This window comes from Cetorhinus maximus, unplaced genomic scaffold, assembly GCF_964194155.1.
Source record: "Cetorhinus maximus unplaced genomic scaffold, sCetMax3.hap1.1 HAP1_SCAFFOLD_45, whole genome shotgun sequence".
Lineage (NCBI taxonomy): Eukaryota > Metazoa > Chordata > Chondrichthyes > Lamniformes > Cetorhinidae > Cetorhinus > Cetorhinus maximus.
The window spans coordinates 1,430,377-1,441,525 of NW_027596100.1; positions in this window are offsets into that span (position 1 = coordinate 1,430,377).

Sequence of the window (11,149 nt, forward strand, 5' to 3'; positions counted from 1 at the left end):
CAAAAACACCAAAAAATAAATACAACAACCTTAACATTCAAAAACACCTACAAATACTGGCAAAACCTCAGCAATGAAAAACACCAAAAAATTCAACAACAAACTCAACTTTGAAAAACAGCAACAAATACAACAACCTCAACATTGAAAAACACCAACAAATTCAACAACAACCTCAACATTGAAAAACTCCAACAAATTCAACAACAACCTCAACAATGAAAACCACCAAAATTTTCAACAACAACCTCAACATTCAAAAACACCAACAATTTTAACAACAACCTCAGCAATGAAAAACATCTAAAAATTCAACAACAACCTCAACAATGAAAAACACCAAAAAAATTCAACAAAACCTTATCATTCAAAAACACCAAAAAATAAAAACAACAACCTCAAAATTCAAAAACACCAACAAATTCAACCAAAACCTCAACAATAAAAAACACTAAAAAATTCAACAACAATCTCAACTTTGAAAAACAGCAACTAATTCAACAAACTCAACATTGAAAAACGCCAACAAATTCAACAACAACCTCAACCTTGAAAAACTCCAACATATTCAACAACAACCTCAACAATGAAAACCACCACAACAGTCAACAACAACCTCAACATTAATCAAAACCAACAAATTCCACAACAACCTCAACAATGAAAAACACCAAAAAATTCAACAACAACCCCAAAATTGAAAAACAACAGCAAATTCAACAACAAACTCAATATTGAAAATCACCAAAAAATTCAACAACAACCTCAACAATGAAAAACATGAACAAATTCAACAACAACAACCTCAACATTGAAAAACACCAACAAATTCAACAACAACCTTCATATTGAAAATCACCATCAAATTAAACAACAACCTCAACAATGAAAAACATCCAAAAATTCAAAACAACAACCTTAACAATGAAAAACACCAATACATTCAAGAACAACCTCAACATTAATCAACACCAACAAATTCCACAACAGCCTCAACAATGAAAAACAACAAAAAGTTCAACAACAACCCCAAAATTGAAAAACACCAACCAATTCAACAACGACCTGAATATTGAAAATCACGAACAAATTCAACAACAGCCTCAACAATGAAAAACATGAAAAAATTCAACAACAACAACCTCAACAATGAAAAACACCAAAAAATTGAACAACAACCTCAACATTGAAAAACACCAACAAATTCAACAACAACATCAATATTGAAAATCACCATCAAATTCAACAACAACCTCAACAATGAAAAACATCCTAAAATTCAAAAACAACAACCTCAACAATGAAAAACAGCAAAACATTCAACAACAACCTCAACATTAATCAACACCAACAAATTCAACAACAACCTCAACAATGAAAAACACCAAAAAATTCAACAACAACTCCAACATTGAAAAACACCAACAAATTCAACCACAACCTCAACAATGAAAAACATCCAAAAATTCAACAACAACAACCTCAACAATGAAAAGCAACAAAAAAATTCAACAGCAAACTCATCTTTGAAAAAAACCAACAAATTCAACAACCTCAAAATTAAAAAACACCAACAAATTCATAAACAATCTCAACATTCAAAAACACCAACAATTTCAACAACAACCTCAGCAATGATTAACATCAAAAAATTCAACAACATCCTCAACATTGAAAAACACCAAAAAAATTCAACAACAACTTCAACAATGAAAAACACAAATAAAAATCAGTAAACACCTCAACATTGAAAAACACCAAAAAATTCCACAACAACCTCAACAATGAAAAACACCAAAAAATTCAACAACAACCTCAACATTCAAAAACACCATCAATTTCAACAGCAACCTCAGCAATGAAAAACATCTACAAATTCAACAACAACCTCAACAATGAAAAACACCAAAAAAATTCAACAAAAACCTTAACATTCAAAAACACCAAAAAATAAAAACAACAACCTCAAAATTCAAAAACACCAACAAATTCAACCAAAACCTCAACAATGAAAAACACCAAAAAATTCAACAACATCCTCAAATTTGAAAAACACCAACAAATTCAACAAACTCAACATTGAAAAACGCCAACAAATTCCACAACAACCTCAACATTGAAAAACTCCAACAAATTCAACAACTTCCTCAACAATGAAAAACGGCAAAAAATTCAACAACAACCTCAACATTCAAAAACACCAACATTTTCAACAACAACCTCAATAATGAAAAACATCAAAAAATTCAACAACATCCTCAACAATGAAAAACGCCAAAAAAATTCAACAACAACCTCAACAATGAGAAACAGGAAAAAAATCAATAAAAACCTCAACATTGAAAAACTCCAAGAATTTCAACATTTACCACAACAATGAAAAACACCAAAAAATTCGACAACAAACTCAATATTGAAAATCACCATCAAATTCAACAAAAACCTCAACAATGAAAAACACCAATAAAATTCAACAACAACCTCAATTTTGAAAAACACCAACAGATTTAACAACCTCAACATTCAAATACACCAACAAATTCAACAACAACCTCAGCTTTGAAAAACACCAACAAATTCAACTGCAACCTCAACATTCAAAAACTCCAACAATTTGAATAACAAACTCAACAATGAAAAACAGCAAATAATTCAACTGCAACCACAATTTTGAAAAATACAAAAAGAATAAAAAAAAAACATTGAATACACCAAAAAATTCAACAACAACCGCAACATTGAAAAACACCAAAATATTCAACAACAACCTCAACTTCGAAAAGCACGATCCAATTCCAAAACCTCAACATTGAAAAGCACCAAAAAATTCAACTACAACCCCTATATTGTTAATCACCAACAAATTCAACTACAACCTCAACATTCAAAAACACCAACAAATTCAACCAAAACCTCAACAATGAAAAGCACCAAAACATTCAACAACAACCTCAACATTAATCAACACCAACAAATTCCACAACAGCCTCAACAATGAAAAACAACAAAAAGTTCAACAACAGCCCCAAAATTGAAAAACACCAACCAATTCAACAACGACCTGAATATTGAAAATCACGAACAAATTCAACAACAGCCTCGACAATGAAAAACATGAAAAAGTTCAACAACAACAACCTCAACAATGAAAAACACCAAAAAATTCAACAACAACCTCAACATTGAAAAACACCAACAAATTCAACAACAACCTCAATATTGAAAATCACCATCAAATTCAACAACAACCTCAACAATGAAACACATCCAAAAATTCAAAAACAACAACTTCAACAATGAAAAAAACGAAAACATTCAACAACAACCTCAACATTAATCAACACCAACAAATTCAACAACAACCTCAACAATGAAAAACACCAAAAAATTCAACAACAACTCCAACATTGAAAAACACCAACAAATTCAACCACAACTTCAACAATGAAAAACAACCCAAAATTCAACAACAACAACCTCAACAATGAAAAACAAAAAAAAATTCAACAGCAAACTCATCTTTGAAAAAAACCAACAAATTCAACAACATCAACATTAAAAAACACCTACAAATTCATCAACAACCTCAACATTGAAAATCTCCAACAAATTCAACAAAAACCTCAACAATGAAAAACAACGAAAAATAAAAACAACAACGTCCACATTCAAAAACACCAACAAACTCAACGAAAACCTCAAATACGAAAAACACCAAAAAATTCATCAAAAACCTCTACTTTGAAAAACACCAACAAATTCAACAACCTCAACATTGAAAGACACCATCTTATTCAACAACAACCTCAACAATGAAAAACACCAAAAAATTCAACAACAACCTCAGCATTCAAAAACACCATCAAATTCAACAACAACCTCAGCAATGAAAATCGTCAAAAAATTCAACAACAACCTCAACAATGAAAAACACCAAAAAATTCAACAACGGCCTCAACAATGAAACAAACCCAGAAAATCAAAAACAACCTCAACATTAAAAAATTCCAACAAATTCAACAACAACCTCAACAATGAAAAGCACCAAAAAATTCAACAACAACCTCAACATTCAAAAACACCGACAATTTCAAAAACAACCTCAGCAATGATTAACATCAAAAAATTCAACAACATCCTCAACATTGAAAAACACCAAAAAAATTCAACAACAACTTCAACAATGAAAAACACAAATAAAAATCAGTAAACACCTCAACATTGAAAAACACCAAAAAATTCAACAACAACCTCAACAATGAAAAATACCAAAAAATTCAACAACAACCTCAACATTCAAAAACACCAACAAATTCAACCAAAACCTCAACAATGAAAAGCACCAAAACATTCAACAACAACCTCAACATTAATCAACACCAACAAATTCCACAACAGCCTCAACAATGAAAAACAACAAAAAGTTCAACAACAGCCCCAAAATTGAAAAACACCAACCAATTCAACAACGACCTGAATATTGAAAATCACGAACAAATTCAACAACAGCCTCGACAATGAAAAACATGAAAAAGTTCAACAACAACAACCTCAACAATGAAAAACACCAAAAAATTCAACAACAACCTCAACATTGAAAAACACCAACAAATTCAACAACAACCTCAATATTGAAAATCACCATCAAATTCAACAACAACCTCAACAATGAAACACATCCAAAAATTCAAAAACAACAACCTCAACAATGAAAAAAACGAAAACATTCAACAACAACCTCAACATTAATCAACACCAACAAATTCAACAACAACCTCAACAATGAAAAACACCAAAAAATTCAACAACAACTCCAACATTGAAAAACACCAACAAATTCAACCACAACTTCAACAATGAAAAACAACCCAAAATTCAACAACAACAACCTCAACAATGAAAAACACCAAAAAATTCAACAGCAAACTCATCTTTGAAAAAAACCAACAAATTCAACAACATCAACATTAAAAAACACCTACAAATTCATCAACAACCTCAACATTGAAAATCTCCAACAAATTCAACAAAAACCTCAACAATGAAAAACAACGAAAAATACAAACAACAACGTCCACATTCAAAAACACCAACAAACTCAACGAAAACCTCAAATACGAAAAACACCAAAAAATTCATCAAAAACCTCTACTTTGAAAAACACCAACAAATTCAACAACCTCAACATTGAAAGACACCATCTTATTCAACAACAACCTCAACAATGAAAAACACCAAAAAATTCAACAACAACCTCAGCATTCAAAAACACCATCAAATTCAACAACAACCTCAGCAATGAAAATCGTCAAAAAATTCAACAACAACCTCAACAATGAAAAACACCAAAAAATTCAACAACGGCCTCAACAATGAAACAAACCCAGAAAATCAAAAACAACCTCAACATTAAAAAATTCCAACAAATTCAACAACAACCTCAACAATGAAAAGCACCAAAAAATTCAACAACAACCTCAACATTCAAAAACACCAACAATTTCAACAACAACCTCAGCAATGATTAACATCAAAAAATTCAACAACATCCTCAACATTGAAAAACACCAAAAAAATTCAACAACAACTTCAACAATGAAAAACACAAATAAAAATCAGTAAACACCTCAACATTGAAAAACACCAAAAAATTCCACAACAACCTCAACAATGAAAAATACCAAAAAATTCAACCAAAACCTCAACATTGAAAAACGCTAACAAATTCAACAACAACCTCAACATTGAAAAACTCCAACAAATTCAACAACAACCTCAACAATGAAAAGCACCAAAAAATTCAACAACAACCTCAACAGTCAAAAACACCAACAATTTCAATAACAACCTCAGCAATGATTAACATCAAAAAATTCAACAACATCCTCAACAATGAAAAACACCAAAAAAATTCAACAACAACCTCAACAATGAAAAACACAAATAAAAATCAATAAACACCTCAACATTGAAAAACACCAAAAAATTCCACAACAACCTCAACAATGAAAAACACCAAAAAATTCAACAACAACCTCAACATTCAAAAACACCAAAAAATAAATACAACAACCTTAACATTCAAAAACACCTACAAATACTGGCAAAACCTCAGCAATGAAAAACACCAAAAAATTCAACAACAAACTCAACATTGAAAAACAGCAACAAATACAACAACCTCAACATTGAAAAACACCAACAAATTCAACAACAACCTCAACATTGAAAATCTCCAACAAATTCAACAACAACCTCAACAATGAAAACCACCAAAAATTTCAACAACAACCTCAACATTCAAAAACACCAACAATTTTAACAACAACCTCAGCAATGAAAAACATCAAAAAATTCAACAAAAACCTCAACAATGAAAAACACCAAAAAAATTCAACAACAACCTCAACAATGAAAAACACAAATAAAAATCAATAAACACCTCAACATTGAAAAACACCAAAAAATTCCACAACAACCTCAACAATGAAAAACACCAAAAAATTCAACAGCAACCTCAACATTCAAAAACACCAAAAAATAAATACAACAACCTTAACATTCAAAAACACCTACAAATACTGGCAAAACCTCAGCAATGAAAAACACCAAAAAATTCAACAACAAACTCAACTTTGAAAAACAGCAACAAATACAACAACCTCAACATTGAAAAACACCAACAAATTCAACAACAACCTCAACATTGAAAAACTCCAACAAATTCAACAACAACCTCAACAATGAAAACCACCAAAATTTTCAACAAGAACCTCAACATTCAAAAACACCAACAATTTTAACAACAACCTCAGCAATGAAAAACATCTAAAAATTCAACAACAACCTCAACAATGAAAAACACCAAAAAAATTCAACAAAACCTTATCATTCAAAAACACCAAAAAATAAAAACAACAACCTCAAAATTCAAAAACACCAACAAATTCAACCAAAACCTCAACAATAAAAAACACTAAAAAATTCAACAACAATCTCAACTTTGAAAAACAGCAACAAATTCAACAAACTCAACATTGAAAAAAGCCAACAAATTCCACAACAACCTCAACCTTGAAAAACTCCAACATATTCAACAACATCCTCAACAATGAAAAACGCCAAAAAATTCAACAATAACCTCAACAATTAAAAACAACAACAATTTCAACAACAACCTCAACAATGAAAAACATCAATAAGTTCAACAACAACCTCAACGATGAAAAACAGGAAAAAAATCAATAAAAACCTCAACATTGAAAAACTCCAAGAATTTGAACAATTACCACAACAATGAAAAATACCAAAAAATTCGACAACAAACTCAATATTGAAAATGACCATCAAATTCAACAAAAACCTCAACAATGAAAAACACCAATAAAATTCAACAACAACCTCAATTTTGAAAAACACCAACAGATTTAACAACCTCAACATTCAAATACACCAACAAATTCAACAACAACCTCAGCTTTGAAAAATACCAAAAAATTCAACTGCAACCTCAACATTCAAAAACTTCAACAATTTGAATAACAAACTCAACAATGAAAAACACCAACAAATTCAACTGCAACCACAATTTTGAAAAATACAAAAAGATTAAAAAAAAACATTGAATACACCAAAAAATTCAACAACAACCTCAACATTGAAAAACACCAAAAAAATTCAACAAAAACCTTAACATTCAAAAACACCAAAAAATAAAAACAACAACCTCAAAATTCATAAACACCAACACATTCAACCAAAACCTCAACAATGAAAAACACCAAAAAATTCAACAACATCCTCAAATTTGAAAAACACCAACAAATTCAACAAACTCAACATTGAAAAACGCCAACAAATTCCACAACAACCTCAACATTGAAAAACTCCAACAAATTCAACAACATCCTCAACAATGAAAAACGGCAAAAAATTCAACAACAACCTCAACATTCAAAAACACCAACATTTTCAACAACAACCTCAATAATGAAAAACATCAAAAAATTCAACAACATCCTCAACAATGAAAAACGCCGAAAAAATTCAACAACAACCTCAACAATGAGAAACAGGAAAAAAATCAATAAAAACCTCAACATTGAAAAACTCCAAGAATTTCAACATTTACCACAACAATGAAAAACACCAAAAAATTCAACAACAACCTCAATTTTGAAAAACACCAACAGATTTAACAACCTCAACATTCAAATACACCAACAAATTCAACAACAACCTCAGCTTTGAAAAACACCAACAAATTCAACTGCAACCTCAACATTCAAAAACTCCAACAATTTGAATAACAAACTCAACAATGAAAAACAGCAAATAATTCAACTGCAACCACAATTTTGAAAAATACAAAAAGAATAAAAAAAAACATTGAATACACCAAAAAATTCAACAACAACCGCAACATTGAAAAACACCAAAATATTCAACAACAACCTCAACTTTGAAAAGCACGATCCAATTCCAAAACCTCAACATTGAAAAGCACCAAAAAATTCAACTACAAACTCAATATTGTTAATCACCAACAAATTCAACTCCAACCTCAACATTCAAAAACACCAACAAATTCAACCAAAACCTCAACAATGAAAAGCACCAAAACATTCAACAACAACCTCAACATTAATCAACACCAACAAATTCCACAACAGCCTCAACAATGAAAAACAACAAAAAGTTCAACAACAGCCCCAAAATTGAAAAACACCAACCAATTCAACAACGACCTGAATATTGAAAATCACGAACAAATTCAACAACAGCCTCGACAATGAAAAACATGAAAAAGTTCAACAACAACAACCTCAACAATGAAAAACACCAAAAAATTCAACAACAACCTCAACATTGAAAAACACCAACAAATTCAACAACAACCTCAATATTGAAAATCACCATCAAATTCAACAACAACCTCAACAATGAAACACATCCAAAAATTCAAAAACAACAACCTCAACAATGAAAAAAACGAAAACATTCAACAACAACCTCAACATTAATCAACACCAACAAATTCAACAACAACCTCAACAATGAAAAACACCAAAAAATTCAACAACAACTCCAACATTGAAAAACACCAACAAATTCAACCACAACTTCAACAATGAAAAACAACCCAAAATTCAACAACAACAACCTCAACAATGAAAAACAAAAAAAAATTCAACAGCAAACTCATCTTTGAAAAAAACCAACAAATTCAACAACATCAACATTAAAAAACACCTACAAATTCATCAACAACCTCAACATTGAAAATCTCCAACAAATTCAACAAAAACCTCAACAATGAAAAACAACGAAAAATAAAAACAACAACGTCCACATTCAAAAACACCAACAAACTCAACGAAAACCTCAAATACGAAAAACACCAAAAAATTCATCAAAAACCTCTACTTTGAAAAACACCAACAAATTCAACAACTTCAACATTGAAAGACACCATCTTATTCAACAACAACCTCAACAATGAAAAACACCAAAAAATTCAACAACAACCTCAGCATTCAAAAACACCATCAAATTCAACAACAACCTCAGCAATGAAAATCGTCAAAAAATTCAACAACAACCTCAACAATGAAAAACACCAAAAAATTCAACAACGGCCTCAACAATGAAACAAACCCAGAAAATCAAAAACAACCTCAACATTAAAAAATTCCAACAAATTCAACAACAACCTCAACAATGAAAAGCACCAAAAAATTCAACAACAACCTCACCATTCAAAAACACCAACAATTTCAACAACAACCTCAGCAATGATTAACATCAAAAAATTCAACAACATCCTCAACATTGAAAAACACCAAAAAAATTCAACAACAACTTCAACAATGAAAAACACAAATAAAAATCAGTAAACACCTCAACATTGAAAAACACCAAAAAAATTCCACAACAACCTCAACAACGAAAAATACCAAAAAATTCAACCAAAACCTCAACATTGAAAAACGCTAACAAATTCAACAACAACCTCAACAATGAAAAGCACCAAAAAATTCAACAACAACCTCAACAGTCAAAAACACCAACAATTTCAATAACAACCTCAGCAATGATTAACATCAAAAAATTCAACAACATCCTCAACAATGAAAAACACCAAAAAAATTCAACAACAACCTCAACAATGAAAAACACAAATAAAAATCAATAAACACCTCAACATTGAAAAACACCAAAAAATTCCACAACAACCTCAACAATGAAAAACACCAAAAAATTCAACAACAACCTCAACATTCAAAAACACCAAAAAATAAATACAACAACCTTAACATTCAAAAACACCTACAAATACTGGCAAAACCTCAGCAATGAAAAACACCAAAAAATTCAACAACAAACTCAACTTTGAAAAACAGCAACAAATACAACAACCTCAACATTGAAAAACACCAACAAATTCAACAACAACCTCAACATTGAAAATCTCCAACAAATTCAACAACAACCTCAACAATGAAAACCACCAAAAATTTCAACAACAACCTCAACATTCAAAAACACCAACAATTTTAACAACAACCTCAGCAATGAAAAACATCTAAAAATTCAACAAAAACCTCAACAATGAAAAGCACCAAAAAAATTCAACAACAACCTCAACAATGAAAAACACAAATAAAAATCAATAAACACCTCAACATTGAAAAACACCAAAAAATTCCACAACAACCTCAACAATGAAAAACACCAAAAAATTCAACAGCAACCTCAACATTCAAAAACACCAAAAAATAAATACAACAACCTTAACATTCAAAAACACCTACAAATACTGGCAAAACCTCAGCAATGAAAAACACCAAAAAATTCAACAACAAACTCAACTTTGAAAAACAGCAACAAATACAACAACCTCAACATTGAAAAACACCAACAAATTCAACAACAACCTCAACATTGAAAAACTCCAACAAATTCAACAACAACCTCAACAATGAAAACCACCAAAATTTTCAACAACAACCTCAACATTCAAAAACACCAACAATTTTAACAACAACCTCAGCAATGAAAAACATCTAAAAATTCAACAACAACCTCAACAATGAAAAACACCAAAAAAATTCAACAAAACCTTATCATTCAAAAACACCAAAAAATA